Raw genomic sequence first — 20327 nt, 5'->3', positions numbered from 1 at the left:
TTACACTAGCCCGGTGGCTAGGCTAAAGTCTGGAAAGTGTATTTCAGAGCTGTGGGACATCCATAGAGGGACGCGACAGGGGTGCCCTCTGTCGCCGATGGTCTACATTTTGGCATTAGAACCGATAGCGGTGTATCTGAGGCAGGAGTACCTGACTGAGGGCATATTGATTGATGAAAAGAGGCACCTTATATCATTATATGTGGATGATGTACTGATGTACCTTTATGAACCGGCGCATAACCTCCCCATTATTATGGAGGTCCTGGAATTAAGTTTAGTAGAGAAAGGTTGTGTGCATTTCCCCTGGCGGGACTGAGGGAGGAGGATGAAAGGGATCTCCCCAAATTGGGGCTGAAATGGGAACTGTGGGGTATTCCGGTATCTGGGGGTATATATAGCGCATACTCGAGCACTGGATGGGATACAGCACTCCATGAAATTCTGAGCACGCTTGCAGCTCTCAGAAATGGGTAGGGTGTCCATAACGAAGATGGTAATACACCCTAGACTGCTGTGTGCATTCTCTAATGTTTGTTATTATGTGGAACAAGGCATTTTCAGACAGCTGGAGGGGATACTGATACTGGGAGATTTCTTGTGGGGAGGTACCTGGGTACTAATTGCAATTATTCTCGAGTCGGTGTAGGATATCTATGAAAACGCTAAACTCAACATACCAAGAAGGGGGAGCCAATTACAACAATTCGAATGGTACTATTTGGCATCGCAGCTGAGATTTGTGGCACTGTGGTTCACATATGAGGCAACTGCGGAGACAGGCTTGTTAAGGCAGGTGGTATGGCCGAGTAGGTTCAGGAAGGTATGTGGGCTCCGGCGACATGCATGAGGTCCCAATTTCTGCTGCTGCAACTAGGAAGGCTAGTGTGGAATAAGGCACGTAAGGTTATACTTTTGTCCCACCCAGATGCTATGCAAGCTCTAGGGGTGGCATATGCCAGTTCTAATCATGCAGAACTGGGGTAAGCTAGAGTTTGGGAAAGACATGGGGTATACAAATATGTTTACTAATGGGCAGTTTAAAGAGCTGGAGGATATTGTAAAGGAAGACGGGTTACCGGGAGGGCAATTACTGTGCTATATGAGGGTTTGTAGACTAGAGAAGCAAAACTGGGGAGGGTTACCAGAGGAACCGACAGAGGATGCGCTATTGTCATTATTGTACCAGCTGGAAGATGGAATTAAACCGGCCGCTTGCATATATGAATGCATTGGGGGGGACAAGAAAATGTATGACAAATTGAAGGGCAAGTGGGAGGTGGATGTAGGGGAACAGATTACTGCTGTACAATGGGAACAAGCCTTGTCTTTTGTCATATATGTATTGCGCAACCAGAGGTTTCACTTAATACAACTTAATGTACTATATAGGATGTATATGGACCCCTGTAGAGTGGCTAAGTTTGGAAGAGGGGTAACCGCCGCCTGCCCATGGTTTAACCTGGAAGAAGCAGACCTAATGCAAACGCTATGGAGATGCACTAACGTGCGAATTGTTTGGGACCAAATAGAAAGGACCTGCAGAGATGTGGGAATTACTAGGTTTGAGTGGACCCCTTTAGAATGTCTCCTGGGTGTTTATCCCAGACCTGCAAAATTCAAGCACGTATTCAAGTTTATGGACTTAGCTTGCATACTGGCAAAGCGAAGAGTGGCTATGTCCTGGAAGTGCACACGAGGACCTGTGTATAAACAATGGCTGATGGACCTTGAACACTGGAGCCTAGCAGAGACAAGGGCATGGGCAGGCGCTAGTAGAGGGGTAGAAGATGGTCAGCCTGATCAGCTTGCTGCATGGGAGAGCCTTCTGTTGGCGGTGTTTCATCCATTGGATGACAGGCCGTCCTGAACACAACACGGTATGTCATGATACACTTGAGATCGAAAGGTAGAATTGCAGTTTGGGAGGTGGATGCTCCACCTTAGAAAATGGAAACTGTCCCCCTAGGCGTGGACTTTGTACGCACGCGACCCAACACTCTGGTACACAAACTAAAATTCAGCCGTCTGAGCTCTAGTGTGAAGTAGTTTTTAGTTGTTATGTTGAATCTACGGAGAGAATTTAGGATGCTTACACATGCAAACTATAAAATAAGAGTGATTGTAACTGCTGTGATTGTAACAGAGGAGCGTGTAGCAATTTGGGATGTTTTGTTGTTTTGTATCTGAATAATATGGAAATAATAATAAACAACTTTACACCAGAAAAAAGGCCAGACAATGCCAAAGAAACAGGTCCAACCAATAGAGTTGTCACTCCTTCAAATTCCAAATCAAAGACCCCATTGGCTGATTAATCAGGCAAGTCAAAACAAGGGAAGACTTGACACCATCCATAAGGCGGGCCAGTGCTTTGAAGTGGCCATAAAGGGGCATGTAGAACCAACTTGGCTGTCAGCCGTATTAGCCAGTCATGAAACCTGTTCTACCACTCACCAACAGTTCAAATACAAACCTGCATAACCATCCATCAACTGGACACAAAACATACTGCTAATCATTTACCAGCACAAAAACTCATCAGCACATACAACCAACGTCAACACTACTAAAATGAAACCTGTACAAATACACAACCTCACAAAAAATAATCACCTATCGCCCACATAACAAAGACAACATCCAGCCACATGTGACACCTACCACAACATCAGGTCACCAAGACAAGAAACTACAGCCTATTGCTTCAATACACCCACATTAAAACCCATCGTAAGCCAAAGCCACACATGTATCATACATCAAGGTGTCAGGGATGTAGTATAGCTGCTGCCCTCCTTTGAAAATGGTGCTTCATGGCAAGCCATCCTTGCCAAACAATATTTAGGCACTATGACCGGAGGAGAGGGGCCATTACCAGTCGGGTAATGCCCCCGGATCCATAGTTAGAAGCCCGAGTGAAGCAGGGCTTTAACGGATCCCCAGGGGCATTACCCGACCGGTTATGTCCCCCTTCCGAGGGTCATATTGCCATTAGCACCCAAGCACGTCTTACCGGGGTACTAATTGCAATTTTTCTCGAGTCGAGAAACGGTGCTGTGACAGGAAAAGCTCCATTTTGCAGGCAAAGTAATCCCAGCTGGGAAGGTATTTGCAAGGAATATTTCCGTCATAACAGCTGGACTTCAGGTCCTAAGTGAAAACATAGTTTTCAATGGACCGAAATAGAAAAAGATTGATTTAGAATGATTGAGAGTGGTCATTCTAAATCGATCTGCCTCCCCCTGCCGCACACAAGTGCGCGGAGGGGCTGGCAGGTGAGTGTCTGTGTGTGTGTCTGCGTGAGTGTTTGTGAGCGTATGTGAGCGGATTTGGTGTCTGTTGCTAGGAAAGGGGTGGGTGGGTGTCGAATGGTGGAGTTTGGGTGGTGAAACCCCCCTTGTAACATAAAAAACGGAAGGAGACTGTGGGGAAGGGGTCATCTTGGGACAGCGGGTTGGCAGTCTTAGGGTGTGATATTGCCTCATTTAAAAGCCAACACAAAGACGGCCAAAATAAATCTGCCTTTTTTGCGTTTGGTCTTTGAAATGCGGTAATATCACATAGAACCGGACTGCATTATGCAGCACAAACCGTGCGCATGGGCATGCCAATGAAGGAGGATTTGTGAAGATGTGGGACATGTTTTTAGACAAATTCCACGGTGTGCTCATGTGGAGGGAACGTGGGCAAGCAATGACAGCCTCAGGCCCTTTACTGATGCCTCAGGCAGGCACAGGTTTGGGGCGATAATGGGGAGAGATTGGTGTGCCCGAGCGTGCTCAGAGGAATGGCGCCGCATAGGCATTACAGTAGATATCATGCGGATGGAACTGTTCCCTACCATCGTAGCCTTTTACCTATGGGAAGATCATTTTAGGAACAAAAGAGTGATGCTGTGGTCTGATAACCTGGCAATATTTCAAGTCATAAATAGAGGACACACGAGCAGGGTCAGGGTGCTGCGTCTACTCAGGACTTCTAAAGCGAAACTGCTTAGAATAAAAACAGAAGTGAGAGCCAGGCACATCCGCGAGGTAAGGAACGTGGTGGCTGATGCTCTATCTCGTTTGCAGTGGTCAAAATTCAGGGAGACAATGCCAGAAGCCAACGAGAGCACATGTGGAAAACAATTGTTAAGATTTGACCTCTCTCATCGACAATGTGCTAGCTCAAAGCACAGCGAAAAGGTATAAGGCAAGCTGGGACACGTGTTGGAGCTTTAGGCGGTATTGTACGTTTTGACCGTATTTAAACGGTTGTACATACAAAAAGGTTAAAAAATGCTACCACCAAAGGTTCGAACACCAAAAGTTCGAACCTTTGATGGTAGCATCGCAGGTAAGTAAAAAACAAAAAGACTGCAGGGGCTGCGGGGGTGTCCCCTGCAACACCTTGCTCACTATAGTGTGTGGTATAGTGAGAGGGGTGTTGCGGGGATGCCCCCGTTTTTTTTCTGAATTTTTTATTTTCGCGGGGGTGTCCCCCGCAACACCCTGCTCACTATACCACACAGTATAGTGAGCGGGGGTTGTGGGGGAAACCCCCGCAGAACCTGTAAAAGAAAAAGAAAAAGAAAAGGACCTTGCAGCGCCGGTTCCCGATCATGGAAGTGAAAGGGAACTGGTGCCGCAGGGACTCAGCCTGAAGAAAAAGTTAAGTGGGGTTTGTTTATTTTGGGGGGGTGTGTGGGGGTGTGTTGAGGATGTCGGTGGGGGGTGTGTCATGGGTGTGTTGTGGGTGTGGGTGGGGGTGTTGGCATGTACGTGTGTTCACATGAAAGGTGCAAACTTTTGGTGGTTTGCACCTTTCTCATGCAAACCTTCCGGCCGCTGGCAGACAGCCACGGTTGGATCATGTAGATCCCTTTAGGCAGGGCCTGTCGGAGTGGCAGGTCAAAGCACCAGTGAGATCATTCATAGGGTCTGCCTTGTAGAGTCAAAAGTCTAGTTTTTGGACAGTTTATCACCTGGCAGCAATTGCACATTATCAGAAGCTGGGGGGGCTACGCTGACCCCACGATAGACCATTAAGTAAAGATGGCATTGAAGGGAGGTGCGAGAAAAGAGGGCCAAAGAAAGGATGCTAGGTGCCCAATCGATCTCGGAAAACTTCAAGATATGTTTCCGGCACTGGGGATGTTGTGCAGGAACAGCTTCGAAGCCAACATGTTTAGGACGGCTTTCAGCCTGGCCTTTTTTGGGTCCTTAGGGTTAGTGAACTGGTAGGACATAACAAAAAAGGGGATGTCCTCGGCTACTCAAGAACGAGTGATGTAGCAGTAGCAGCGGAGGTAGCGCGGATGCGCTTATGTAGATCCAAAACAGATCTGGACAACAAAGGTAGGATAATCACCCTGCACTGGATCAAGGACAGCCTGTGTTGCCCAGTGTGCTTCTTAAGGCAGTACTTAGCGAAGAGACCCCCCAGCATTAATGATGCCCCCCTCTTATTACACCAGGATGGTACGGTAGTGAGCAAATTCCAGTTTAAAAGGGTTATGGACTTAGCGCTGAAGGAATTGGGAATAGTAGTGGGGGATTTCGGCACCCACTACTTCAGGATCGGTGCTGCCACGTCAATTTCAAGAGAGTGGGAGGTTGGTGGTCAGATTGTTATAAGAGGTACGTGAGATTGAACAAGGTTGTAAAAACCAGCTGCTGAAAATGACCACTGTCAGCGGCCTATGCCAAGATGCTAAAAATGACTAACATATGTTGTCCGAAATGCATTGGCATCTTTAGCATTTTGGTATAGGCTGCTGACAGTGGTCATTTTCAACATTAAGACAGCTGGTTTTTCACGAGCTAAGAGTATCAGTGACATTATTTATAACATGAAAGCAACGAAAGATAAATGCCCGGACATCAGAACTGAATGTTTTTCTAGCCATTGAGCTAGACGAAGGGTCTGCAACCCGGACCCTAGGCTTTCCAGCCTTGGTTCACATTGTTTCAATCCCCTTTAGCCCCAGTCCCATTTTGTTTCCCCTTGCCGCTTTAGCCTCTTTATTACCCCCATTCTCGTTTAGCCCCTTTTGTTGCCCCCACCCATTTAGCACAATATGTTTCCCAAAGTCCTGTTTAGCCTCTTTTGTTGCCCCTCAACCCATGTAGCCACTTTTCTTGCCCCAGTTCCTTTTAGCCCATTCTTTATCCCAGGCCCTGTTCTTGCCCCATTTAGCCCCTTTTCTTGCCGCAGTACGTTTTCGCCACTTTTCTTGTCCCTTTAGTCCTTATTTGTTACCTATCTAACCCCCTTAGCTTCTTTTCTGGCTCCCACTCTCTTTTCTTGCCCCCAACACAGGCCCCGCCCCTGTTTCATGTGGCCACTTATCAGACTCGGCTCGTGCTTGGCCTTAAGTGCCAGATCAGACACCCAAGCTCGCCTCTACCCATACATTCCCTGGCTCTCCCAGGTCTACCCTGCATCCCCCCAATATCTAGCCTCCTGTGGTACCTGGGCCCCTGTAAAAGCCGCCCTCACCAACAAAGCATCTTTAGGGGATTTGAGCACCATCATTACTGACACTGTAAATGGTGCCACCAATGCTAGGCTGCCTCTGCTTACCCTTCCCTCCTTTGCTAGACACACCTCTGTGGCCAGTGAGAATGCAACCTCCTTGGACCCGGAGTACAAGCGAGTAGAGACATCGCTCAAGAGGGCACATTAAGCCTCAAACTTTGCACTGAGTGCAGCAGAATACTCTGCCTATGCAGCCCACTTGCTCTGCAAAGATTTCCAGTCCTTCCTTCACATGCTGGCGAAAAGCCAGGACCTCAGGCATCCACTGGAAATAATGGACAAGAAGATAATGCTGACATCTCTTGTGACATGATTAGAGCAGTTGTTCGGGGGATGTTTTGGTGGTATCAGTCAGGCGGTACAACTGGCATAGACCAATGAATGGAGAAGCATCACAGAAGGCTCCGGAAGCCTACAATCCACCAGAAGTGAGAGCATGTGTGGACTTCAATTCTGCTGGTGCATGAAGGAAAGAACCTGAAGAGAGGCCTTCTCTGTCTATGCCCCAAGACTCTGGACCCTTTGCCCTGTCAAGACTATACTCGCCCCGTCGTTTCTATATTTCAGGAAGGAGCTAAAGACCCTCTTCTTCGGGGAATGGCTCCTCCCTAACACCAAGGATAATATTACTTACCGGTAAGGCAATTACTCCAAGTACTTATCTTCCACATCCAAGTCCTGGGCTCCTCTCCCCCTCTCCCAATGGGGGATATTGCTGAGGGGTTTACTGCTAAGGGGTGGATTGGTGCAATTCTGGCTAAGTGGTAACCTTATGCCCCCCACGACCAGAGCGAGGAGTCAAGGGTCATACTTAATCATTGTGTGTAAATATTCTTTGTAGTGTGATTTGGCGACAGCGCTATATAAATAACCGAGAAATACGCGGGGGTAGACCGATGTAGCAGTGTGCTAAACCCTCAATATTGTTGTGAAGATGTGCTGCCGGACCAATATACTGAGTTTATTCTCCTACCTCAAATAACAATGTGAACAACAACTACTGATCGTATGCGCTTCATCAACTCAAATCAATTGCTGAGTTACAAAAGTAAAAAATAAACTAAAATCAAATATACAGAACATTATTTGTGCATAAATATACATTATTAAAAAGAGTATTGTGTACAAACAATGTTCTGTATATTTGATTTTATGATTATTTTAAAATTTTGTAACTCAAGCTCATGTGAAACTCCACATTGGCATTATTTGAGAAAGCCGATCTGTCGAAACACGTGTCGGCTGAATATATTGGAAGAAGAGCCACACTAAGACTATTTGATGAATCTATTACTACAAATCAACAGTCGATTTGAGTTGACGAAGCGCATGTGATCAGTAGTTGTTGTTCAGATTGCTATATAAATGAGAAGTCATTATTGTCAGTACCACGATGGTGCCTGACTGTTATTCAATAGGTAATTACAAAGAAAGCGTATTCGCAGTTTATTGTTTGTATAAAGTGATACAGGCAGAGCACAGCATGGTGTTGGTGAAAAGCGTGTTTTTGACTCTTGTCCTGATTGTACTGTATTTGTTTGTGGAAAACATCGACCTATCATAACCTAAAGGGCACTGGTGACCATGAGCAGACATTATTGACCTCTCGCATCAATACAGCTCACAGCCTGTGCTGTATATTATTCCTGGAGGGCAAACTTCACTTGGGGTCAATAATACCTCATATGGACCTTACCCAGAATTCTTAGGTACTCTTCATGAAACCCCTGAATATGTTCACTGTCTTCCTGTACCTCCAGCACTGCAACTACAACGAACATTAAAGCAGCCTCTATGGAGTCCTTCACAAAAGATATCCGGACTGCATTCTCGCGATACCCGATACACACCCATGGACCCCTGCGGAGAAATAGACAAGACTGCCGCTTCAGGGAACACATCCTGCGTTACCTCCAGTGGGCGCTATTGATGAATACGATGAAGCCTAAACATATCGCGTTACGGTCGGTGGCGGGGAGTTGTGGGAGGCCTATAGTGAATGCGATATCCCACTGCTATTTGAAAGTTCCCCTCATTGGGGTTTCAGGTGATGTGTAGTCAGGCAGATAGATTGATGGACGGTGGCCCAAGAGGCTCATCTTCCCAGAATGAAAGAGCTTCGCTTGTCTTTCTCACTAGGCACTAAGCTCACTTGGACAGCTCCTTCAAACATAGCAGAACCTCTCAATGGCCCACCCTTACCTCTCCTGTGTACCTTTGGCGCAACCCACAAAGGATGCGGCCAAAAACCACGCCTGTAACCTCTGTTGTTGCTCCCCTAATGCTTAAGGACTAAGCTGCTGTCTTCCTGCAGCCTTCCCGTTAGAAAAAGATATTCAGTGCCTTGAAGCCGCCTTTCTGGTGGCCTAAGCGGGCAAGATAGCTTGGTGAGTTTAACGCTTGATGCTGACATATGTGTGTGAGCTGCTAATCACGAGTTTGTATCCTTTAGGGGCTGACTGAAACTCGTATCCAGTCAACTGTGACGTTGCTTAGGTAAATGCCTTCAAGGAGGGAAATAGTAACACTTGCCATTTACACCGATACAAAACTGTTGTGATCACAATTGCTACATAACAAGCAAATATTAGCATGCTCTGACATACGGGTAATTAAAGCTTCAGCCTCTGGGCTACGGCTGACGTGCCATGTAATCACACCAGTGCTTAGTTTGTAAGAAAGAAAGTGCCAGGGGCCAAACATTTTCTTACCCTGGGGAGAGGCAGCTCCCTGTCTACTGTTGACACCACCCACTGTTGCTCCAGGCCATGCAGTGTCGCACGGCTGCCCCATACAGTGTCAGCAGATTTGGGGTTATTTGAAGGTGAAACCAACCTAACATATTAGTTGTGTCTTCAAATAAAATAAATGTTTAGGTGCATTTTTAAAACACATCATCGCTAAAAATGTGTCTCTAATCCTATCGGTGTCAAGTGGAGCACGTTAACCATAAAATCACAGTAAAAAAAGAGCAAACATGCTTTCCTCCTATGGTAAAATGGTGGATAGTAAATCATTACTGAACTGTTGCGTTGCTTGTCAAGATTGTCTTGTCTAGGCTGACACTCATTTATTTATTTATTTTAATTCTTATAACGTGCCGCATGCCTGTGGGCCTCAGGGTGCACAAAAGACAAGGACAAAACAAGACAACAAAGAAGCCAGTAGGAGCTGAAAAGGGGATCATAAAATTTACTCCACGTTAAAAAGGTGAGTTTTTATGGCTTTTTTGAATAGGAGGTCGTTTTGGATCATGACTGGCTCTCCTGTTTGATATGGGTCTTTTCACTGACTTTGCTCCTCTGTTGGGGCTGTTGGCTGGGGACTGTCCTGTTGTCAGCCCACCCTGCTGGTTATTACATTAGAGAATTTGCAGCAATGCCGTGCAGGCTGAGTGGAGCAGTGTGTAGATATGGCCAGCATCAGTGCCCAGGATTGTCCCCTTGCATGTCATTGTTTTTCATGAAAATGGATATAGCCCGCCAACCGGGGTCATCAGGTTTGTGAATAATGCGCCAGCCCAGGATGCAGAGACTGTGGTGAGTGCACACTGTTTTTGATTGTTATGTTACTATGACTGACTGGCAAGCCCCCCCTCCCACAAATGAGGCCCTATGTATCACACTTAATTGCTCTGTGCAGCCTGACTAGGGCTGCCATCGCCTTCTGATCATCATTGTACTTTTTTTCCCAGTCTTGGAAAAAGTAATCCCTGTGGGTGACACTGATGCATTACAGTCCAGAGCGAGGGGGAGAGAGGATTACAGCAGGTGTTCTCAGCCAACCGCCCACCGCGAAGCCAAGAGCGCATAACGCGAATGACAATAACGCCTATTACAGCCCCAACCCCCAGGAATGTAATGCCATTATAATGGGGCAAAATGACAACACTAGGTTAAAAACTGTTTAGAAATAAAGGAAAACAGTGGAAGAAGGTGTTCAGAACCTTGGTCTGTGTATTATCATGGTGGGATGTTGGCTAAGGGAGGCACTGAGCATTGAGGAGATGGAATGTTGAGAGAGAAACATCACGCTTTGTAACGGTGGATAAGGCCCTCTGCCCACCCTATGTTTACAATGGCTCACCAACATTCCAATCTTATAATGCCCAGTAGTACTCTGGCAGTGGTGGTGCATCATTGGGTAAGAGGGTGGATCCATTGAAAGATCATTTGGTTGAAGGATAGTTCAGGTGAGGGATTGGCAGGAACGGGTATCATTACTTTGGTGGATCATTGCTTTGGAAGATCAAATGGTTGGCACATGGTTGGGTTGCAGGACTGTTTGGTTGCAGGATTGTTGAGCTGCACAGCTTTTGTGTTGTTGGATGATTGGGGCATACTCATGTGGTGGGGAGGATCATTGGGCGGGTGATATTTCCTCTCAAGGATCAATGAATAGGAGTATTGTTGAGTAGCAAGCCAGTTGGGTTGGGGGCCATTGGGCGGATGATGCTTCCTTTGAAGGACCATGGGTTTGGAGAATTGTTGAGGTAGAGGATAGGAGGAGCAAATATTGAGCAGGATGTCAAAGGTACTAAAGCAGAGATAACGTGGCTCAAAGAGACGTCCAGGTGAGGTGATCAGCGCACGGGCCCATATGTTTGCTGAAGCTGATAATGGTGTTGAGGTGGGTGTCCTGGAGATACTGTAAGTGGTTCTTTTAGGAGACAGAGGAAGAGGTGACCAGTGTGGTTAGGAGGAGTCTGGTTATTTTGTTTTTGGCGGTCCTGGGCAACTTAGTACAACCCAAAGAACAGTCGCGCATTCTTAATGAGGGTCCATGGGTGGTACATGCTGAACTGGGTGATAGCATGATTTGAACAAAGCCTAATGCTGGGGGCCGAGGCGTGGCGTCTTTACTTACATGCCCTCCACCCACAGTGCTGTAACCACTAAACAGTATCACAGAGCTCTTAAAATGAAATCAGTGTAAGCACACGGAGCCTAGTGTTGCGGGTTAACCACTGCTTGCGAAGGGTACTCACAGTTCCTTCCACAGATGAGTGGACGGGTCCTTTCTTCTGGGCGCTTTCTATCTCCACAGCCCCTGGCCTCTTCTCCTCTCCTCGACTGTCGTGCTCATCCCGGCGGCTATTATTTAAACTCTGCGGTGCATGGGAGTAACCTCGGTCGGGAAGTTCAGCTGTGACGTTGTTTGCTGTTTGCTTTGCGTATTTGGCAACTCCGACAGCTGAGGGAACGTTTGGGGAAGTTCCCCCAGTGTCTGCACCGCAAAATGCCCTCGCTGTTCACACAAGCTAAAGGAACTGAACTTTAACCTCACGGCACACACTTACGTGTATCGGTCTCACTGCCTTTGTACAAAAGCAGGGAGCGATTGGGGTGCACGTGGTGAGTATTGAAATATCAGAAGGCGATGCAGGCCTCGATTGAGGTGCACTGGACGAGTTATGCTTGTGTCGTTCCGTTCACCAATGAAACAGCAGGGGGCGCTGCGGGCCGGGATTGAGGGGTACCGGAAGAGCTGTATTTGCGTCCAGTACTCGTTTCAGTGGCACCTACCCACAGCTTTATTGATGTACCTCACACCTGTGTGGACTGGGATATAAGAACTGGGCTAGCAAGGAGCGTTCAGCTGCGGTTCGGAGTTCTGATGCATTTGCAAAGCAGCACATGGCAGTGCTGGAGAAGCGGGAGTCAAGGAACGAGGTGCAATGGGGCGGCGGTGCGCGGAGCCACAGAAACGAAAGAGCAGACGTGTCCAGAACTCCGTGTGTGGGATACTGGTGGGCTGCAGTGAGTGTGGGCGAGGTGCACTGAGAGAGCCGAGCTTGTATCCCCGTGCTGGAACAACATGGCGCATGGGAGGAATGCATACACCTCTGGGTGAGGCCCCAGCCCAGGAATAGCAGGAGGTGCTGCAGGGCACAATGGCAGTTCACTGGCAACGACGTGCCAGGTGAGAGGGTTCCCATTACAAGAAGAGCCAGTGATGCTGCACAATAGGGTGGAGGTGCCTTGGCAGAGCTGTTCTTGGATGTTAGTACTGGAATGAATAGCATACACTGCTGCATGGTGGGGTCGAGATGCCGTGGCAGAGATGTGTGCAGCTACCCAGCGCTGGCTTAACAAGATGCAGTGGGGTTTGGGGTGGGAGGGGAAGGCCGTGCAGGTAACTCAAGAGCCGGGTGTTAAGGCGAAACCGCGGTATATTTCGTAATGCTTATTTGTAGTGAGTCAGTGAAATCCATGATGTTGAACGTGTGCCAGTGCGACACCTTAGGCTGCTCATCCCCATAACCAGTCCGACTGGATGCCATTGGACGAGCATGTTGGTCCCTGGCCAGTTAAAACATGTCAGGATTCCCTGCCTGCTCCTAGGAAAGTAAGGGAGGCACTGTTCCTCTGCGCCAGCCGCCAAACGCCATAGGCTCTTAATCCAGGGTCATAGGAGGGCGTGTTTATCGAGTGCCCCCACCCTGCTGAGCACACACGCTTGCTTGATTAGACACCGGATGCACGCACGTGGGTGCACCTGCAGGAGAAGGGCTGCTGATATTGGGCCTAGAGGCAGTCCACGCCCGCATCTCACTGCTTAATTTGTATCTGTATTGTCCAGGGCACACAGCGGGGTTTCCCCTACTATGGCCCCCTACTTAGTAATAAATCATATACATTGTCCACACGTAATGAGGTGAGACCTTTTCTGATTTTGTAAAAACGTATTACATTTTTATTGGAAAACACATGATCACTTTCTTAGAGTCATCCTGACAGGCGGTCCCAGCCCTGCGCAGGCCACAAGTATGCCTGGCCCAAAAAACATCCTTCCCCGGGTGACTCTGCCAATTCCGGGCTACATAGGCCCATTCAAAAACCGGTGAGCCCCTCTCACTTCCGTTTCCGCTCCTGGGAGAACGCCCCCCTCACCCCCATGGTATCAGACCGCCAGTTCAGTCCCTTCCATTTCAGTTTATTTGAAAAATATAATTCCTTATTGGTAGTCTGATTCCACCTACAAGCCCTCCAGCGACCCGGAGAGACCACCAGGGAACTTGGCGCTTAGTACATCACATTCCGTACCACCAGCTTTCACATAAGATGCAAACCTATCAACGTGTCCACCATTTATTGCCCTTAAACGTCTGAAATGCTGCATAGCTCTGTCCTAATGTAATGTTTGACCCCAGTCGGTGTGGGGAGCCAACAGTGGCCCCTGGTCGCTGTTGTTATGAAGTGAACCAGACTCATCTAGTCTCCCAGCGAGAGCTAACAGCCCCCATCTCCCTTCACTTCTGACACCTGGCCGCTCCTGTTTGTAGTTACTTGAGGGCGAATGCTCATCATCTCATGGTCGCGACCTGGGAAATAGTGAGGCGGGTAGCTCAAAACAGCTGCGTGCAGTACAAACCATTGTGCTACCTTTCCACACATTCCTTGTTAAACAGATATCCCCTTATCACTTTCAAGGCCTATCCCGATTCTTCTAAATTATATTGCATACCCACCGCAGCAGCGCGTGAACCGTAAACCCTTATTGACAACATGATATGCTAAAAGAACCTGCATGTATCTTACTTCTAGGCCATTTGAGAGGACCTTATGCACTTCAACTTGAAGAAGTAATAAAGCAATGCCACTTTTAATAACTTAGTACCCTTAAACCCAGTAATGCAATACTTTCTCACAAATTCCTGGTCAGTCTTCCCTCCACAGACTATTGGAACCAACCCCACCCTAGCTTCAGGAAGTGGGTTGGGCACGGCCCATTCCGGCATATGGCCGTCACAGACAAGCCACAGATCAGGAGTAATCCCAATACTGGAAGAGGTAAACCACTTACTCGCCCTTAACTTTTGTGCTGCAGTGCAGCATATTACCATGCCATTAACGGTGCAACAATTATAGGACATTTTTTTTTATTTTCAAATTTAAAGCGCTCACACAGCCCGCGGGCATGACTACTATTGCGCTAAAGTTATAAGAAATGCTTCAAAAAGACCTTACAATAACAATCGTGAGGCACTTTTGGAGAAAAGTAGTAGGACAATTAAAAAGATTGGCACTGTATTTGTTAATACTTTCTCAAATTTGTCCTACAAAATCAAAAACATTGTGATGAAAACTTGGAAGAAAATATATCGTGGTAAAGAAGTGTTGCCTCCCCTAGTGGCTTTTAGAAAAAGCCAGAATTTACGAAATATTCTGATCAGAAATGATGTGACAGAAATGCAGATACCACAAGTTAGGCAAACTAGACTGTGGGGTTTGCCTGAAGTAAAAGGACATTTTCCATGTGGGAATTGCAGCATATGTGGACAAACAAAAGAAACTAGATTATTGCAAATTCTACCTGATGTTAAGTGGGTCTTCACTGAAATGACGAATTGTAACACAGCTAATGTTGTATATCTGATCACCTGTCCTTTGGCCTACACTATGTGGGAAAAACAAATAGGCAATGTAAAGTTCGAATGGTGGAACATCGCAGCTGTATCAAGAATCAAGTGATAACTGCTCCTCTTGTGAAACATTTTATTGAAAAGAAACATGGTTTCAATGACTTTACATGGCTGATTTTGAAAAAGGTGCATGGAAATACCAAAATTGAAACAGATCGAAAATTATTGAATATAGAGCAAAAAATAATTTTCAAATTACAAAGCAATGTGCTAGGGCTCAATGAAAGCATTGACTGGCATTTGGTTAGCCAAATATAATTTTGGACACTGTGTGATGTATATACCATGTGGGCACCCAATTTTGGTGAACAATTTGGTGTTTAGTTCAATTGATGAAGTTAGTGCAATTTACATCTTTTTGATGCGCTGAGTGTCTACTAAACTCCTCTACACCAGTTGATCCTGGGTCTGTTCCAACATGGCCCCCTTGGTTGTTGCACTCCTGATTAACTTCGAGAAGTGGAGTCCTTTCTTTGTGTTGCCGCACAACTATAGACGCTTTGACAGAGTCCTTTCTTTGTGTTGCCGCACAACCATAGACGCTTTGAGATTGTGCAGCAGCCATTGTTCCTCTGAATCGAGTGCTGGCCGAGTATGTTTGAATGCTGCAAGTGGAGTGAATAAACCCCTCCGTGTGTATAGGTGAGCACGCTACCAGCATTTCGCCTCTGGATGTGACTCTGTGCAAGATATTGTCTCTATGTTGGGACACTTTTTGCATTGCTTGGTGGTTGGGGTACTTTATTTTACACTTATTTTACGCATGTTGTGTGGCTATCCATTTTCCGCGTTTCTTTTACGTTGTGTAGGTTGGACAGCATGGACACTGAGTAGTTGTCTTTACACATTAGATGATGCATGGTCTCCTCACGTGTGTGAAATATAAGCACCCCCTTCTGTTTGCCCTCCAGTGCATGTTGACGGCATGTTGTTAGCTGATTTTTTGGTAATGCCAGATAAATGGTGTTTACTGTTATGTTTCCATTGCTTTCTAGATTGACTCTGTACTTCATTGCTTGACCGTATGGATGTTTCCATTTCAACTTGTTCATTACTGAATTGTGAATTGCAGTCTTGATCCCTACATTTGTGGAGGTAATTTACTTTGTTATTTGGAGCCTTGATTTTATGTGCAGTGGTATTGAAGCCAGTGTTATTTCTGGATATAACAGAGCATGTGGTCTCTGTGTATTGGTTTTGTCTTACTTAGGTGTGGCGGTACCCTAGCGGACTGTGACGCTTTGTTGAAGTATTGATTTCTCATTTGGAGGGAAACCAGCAAATTTGTCATCCTGTGACGTGCTTTGAAGTTTCACCATTTAAAGGTAAATCTGCGGGTGCCCTTTTGGGACCCTTGTGAGTGTGGCATAATCCCTGTGCCATGTCTCCATTTACATTTTGTAGTACTTCCTTCCCTCTTTGGAACTCATTAGGTTTCTCCTTTCCTTTATTTTTACAGGCTTGGAGGTTGTTTTCCTTTTACCCTCTTGGGTGCCTGAATCTACCCTTTCAACACGGTGTGGAAGAGATTAGTGGATGCTTTTAAATTTATCCCCTGAAGAATGTTCGCCTGAACTGGGCAGTTAAGAACAGAAACATGTTGGGATGCTTGTTGTTTTAGTGACACATTGAGATTTTTTTGTGTGTTATGTGATATCTTCTGTGTCGTAAAAATTAGTTATCTGATGTTTTATATTTGTTTTATATTTGTTTTTTAATGTTTAGTACACTGTGTTAGGTGAGGGTAGTGTTTTTTGTTTAAATTCAGCTTGAATTATTTGAATAATAAATTTGTTATACATTTGTGTAAATCGGTTACAGCAGACGGTCCATTTTTTTAGGACTAGTGATGCTGAAAAACCTTATAGAGTTCCTGTGTGAGGGGGTTGGAGGCAAGTAAACAACACGTATCATCTTGCTCTTTATTTGTATTACATATATCTATATCCCCGTTGGTGGAGTAGGATGTTTTCATGTTAATAGGGATTCTTTATACCTATTTTAACATATTATATATAGAGGCTCCTGGTGGTCTCGTAGGTTGTTAATATAAAGGTATTGCACTACACTGTGACAATCCAGTATTGTATCCAGAACCACATTATGGCAACAGCCGCAGACAAGTGTTTGGCGTACAGTGAGGATCATATTAAGAAATTACTAGACTCACTTTCTGTGCTAGCAGGGACAGGTGAAAATGAGCTTAATGTAAACAACAATGACCAATGGGATGAATCTATCTAATTGAGGAAACGCCTGATACGTACTTAGTTGCATGGAGCTATCATGCTTGAATATTTAAAGAACCAGGCTCTTCCTCAAGGCCTCATAGTAAGAAATGAGCCACGTCTATTTTTAGACAACAAGGAGTTTAAATTAAAATGGAGCTATATATCCAATAAGTGTGGGAGAGACTGGTTAGTTCTAATCATTGATACAGCAACAGAGGTTTCCAAACAAATTGAAATAGATATCTCCAAGCTTGAAGAAGAAATCAAAAAAGAGTTTGATTTAAACACTTTTAAAACAAAACTTGAACAACATTTAAAGGGATTAATTGATTTAAAAAATGACACTACTTTAGAAAGGGTAAAAAGATTAAAGAAAGATTTTACCAATTTCTCTCACAAGAAATCTTTTCCCTATGTTACTGAGGGTTACAAATTTGGTAATACATTTCAAACTCCGAGAAACAACAGACGGGTACATTTTCGAGATACTTCCTATAGTTCTAGTGAAGAAAGTACGACAGGAGATAATGACCCTGGAGCTCAGGCCAGTATGAGTAGAGGAAGAGGAAGAGGACCTAGAGGGGGCAATAGACAAAGACAAAGGATGCCTTTTTTAGGACAAGGCCCAAATCGGGGGGACTGGGACAACCAGGTCAGGACAAGGAGTCGAACAAGGAATCAGTGGTGATAAATTTGTCCTCCTATGTCCTTTCCTCGGAAGAGGAAAACACCCTGAATAAGGGTCTCAGTTTTGTCATTACTAAATCTCATGATCCTTTTGAATTTAGAACAGAGTTTTTTGCATTTATGCGCAAGGTACGGTTGAATGAATACTTCAGTGAACATGAAGGATACACCAGTAATAATCTCAGTGGGTTGCGCAATACATCTACGTTCTGTGCTCCCAGTTATTCTCATACTGCCGAATCTACGGTTTTTGAAAGACAGGTGCTGGCAGAGGTTCTTAAGTTGGAGTCTGGCGAAAAGTCTCGCAACTCCAACTTTAGTAGGTTACAAAGAGCATCGGCACTAAAGTTAGCAAAAGACAAGAACCTGATTATTAGACAAGCAGATAAGGGAGGAGCGATTGTGTTGATGAACCGTAGTGATTATGTAAGAGAATGTGAAAGACTGTTATCTGATGATGTGAGTTACTTGAGACTGGCTAATGACCCCTCTGCCAGACTCAAAAAAATTATCAAAGAAAAGGTGACTGCAGCTTTTGATGCCGAAATGATTAGTAAGCAAGAATTTGAATTCCTGATTAGGGATCAAGGAAGAGTACCTGTTTTTTACACCTTGCCCAAAGTACACAAGAGACTTGTTGATCCCCCTGGTAGACCCATAGTGTCTGGTGTGAATTCGATTTTGGAACCTTTGTCCAAATTTGCAGACTTCTATCTGAGACCGTCTGTTTCGAAAATGAAAAGCTATTTGCGAGACACCACTGACGCTATTAATAAATTGGAAAACATTGAGTTTATTCCGGGCCAGTCCTTGCTGATAGGCTTGGACATTCAATCTTTGTACACTGTGATACCTCAAAGAGCCACACTTGAGGTGGTTGAAGAAGTGTTGATGAATAGAGAGGATGGCAATCCTGTGAGTAACGCTTTCATTCTGTGGTGCACGGAGTTTGCCTTGACTAAAATTTTTTTCCAATTCCAGGGCTCTTTCTTTCAACAGATTGAGGGTACAGCCATGGGTGCTGCCATGGCCCCGAATTTAGCCAATCTTTATGTCGAGTATTTTGAAAAGGCAGTAATATACCCAGCCACCAACCCTTTCAGCAATCATTTGGGGAAGTGGCTGAGGTATATAGATGATATACTGATCATATGGGATGGCTCAAGAGAAGAGGCAGATTGTTTTGTGACATGGCTTAACCAACAAAATCGGTTTCTGAAATTCACTGGGTCTATATGTGATTGTGAGACTCATTTTCTAGACATTACCACTTTCCATCACAATGGTTCTTTAAAAGTGAAGCCCTATAACAAGACTAATGATAAGAACTCTTTATTGCACTTCAATAGTCACCATGCTAAACATTTAAAGAACAATTTGCCATTTGGTCAATTTTTGAGACTGAAGCGCAATAGTAGTCTTAAAGATGATTTTGTCCGAAGTGCGGGTGTATTGACCAACAAGTTGTTGGCCAAAGGCTATCCGCCTAGAGTTATAAGAAATGCTTCAAAAAGAGCTTACAATAACAACCGTGAGGCACATTTGGAGAAAAGTAGTAGGACAATTAAAAATATTGGCACTGTATTTGTTAATACTTTCTCAAATTTGTCCTACAAAATCAAAAACATTGTGATGAAAACTTGGAAGAAAATATATCGTGGTAAAGAAGTGTTGCCTCCCCTAGTGGCTTTTAGAAAAAGCCAGAATTTACGAAATATTCTGATCAGAAATGGTGTGACAGAAATGCAGATACCACAAGTTAGGCAAACTAGACTGTGGGGTTTGCCTGAAGTAAAAGGACATTTTCCATGTGGGAATTGCAGCATGTGTGGACAAACAAAAGAAACTAGATTATTGCAAATTCTACCTGATGTTAAGTGGGTCTTCACTGAAATGACGAATTGTAACACAGCTAATGTTGTATATCTGACCACCTGTCCTTTGGCCTACACTATGTGGGAAAAACAAATAGGCAATGTAAAGTTCGAATGGTGGAACATCGCAGCTGTATCAAGAATCAAGTGATAACTGCTCCTCTTGTGAAACATTTTATTGAACAGAAACATGGTTTCAATGACTTTACATGGCTGATTTTGAAAAAGGTGCATGGAAATACCAAAATTGAAACAGATCGAAAATTATTGAATATAGAGCAAAACATAATTTTCAAATTACAAAGCAATGTGCTAGGGCTCAATGAAAGCATTGACTGGCATTTGGTTAGCCAAATATAATTTTGGACACTGTGTGATGTGTATACCATGTGGGCACCCAATTTTGGTGAACAATTTGGTGTTTAGTTCAATTGATGAAGTTAGTGCAATTTACATCTTTTTGATGCGCTGAGTGTCTACTAAACTCCTCTACACCAGTTGATCCTGGGTCTGTTCCAACATGGCCCCCTTGGTTGTTGCACTCCTGATTAACTTCGAGAAGTGGAGTCCTTTCTTTGTGTTGCC

At 45.1% G+C, this 20327-nt stretch overlaps 1 protein-coding gene across 3 annotated transcripts in view; it reads right to left on the bottom strand.

Moving 5' to 3' along the window:
• The window catches only part of LOC138567085 (toll-like receptor 5), a 202500-nt gene that overhangs the window by 24138 nt on the left and 158035 nt on the right, over positions 1 to 20327 (bottom strand). Inside the window, exon 1 of one of the 3 annotated variants that reach the window (XM_069644947.1) lies at positions 11513 to 11743. The exons of the other annotated variants lie outside the window; for them this stretch is intronic. The gene's annotated coding sequence lies outside the window, so the exon portion shown is untranslated. Of the gene's footprint in view, positions 1 to 11512; positions 11744 to 20327 lie in introns of those variants that run through there. 3 annotated transcript variants of the gene reach the window in all.

The sequence above is a fragment of the Ambystoma mexicanum genome, chromosome 2p (assembly GCF_040938575.1).
Source record: "Ambystoma mexicanum isolate Mex_15411 chromosome 2p, UKY_AmexF1_1, whole genome shotgun sequence".
Taxonomy (NCBI): Eukaryota; Metazoa; Chordata; class Amphibia; order Caudata; family Ambystomatidae; genus Ambystoma; species Ambystoma mexicanum.
Note: the sequence above shows the minus strand (reverse complement) of the source record. Positions and strands in the feature narration are given on the sequence as shown.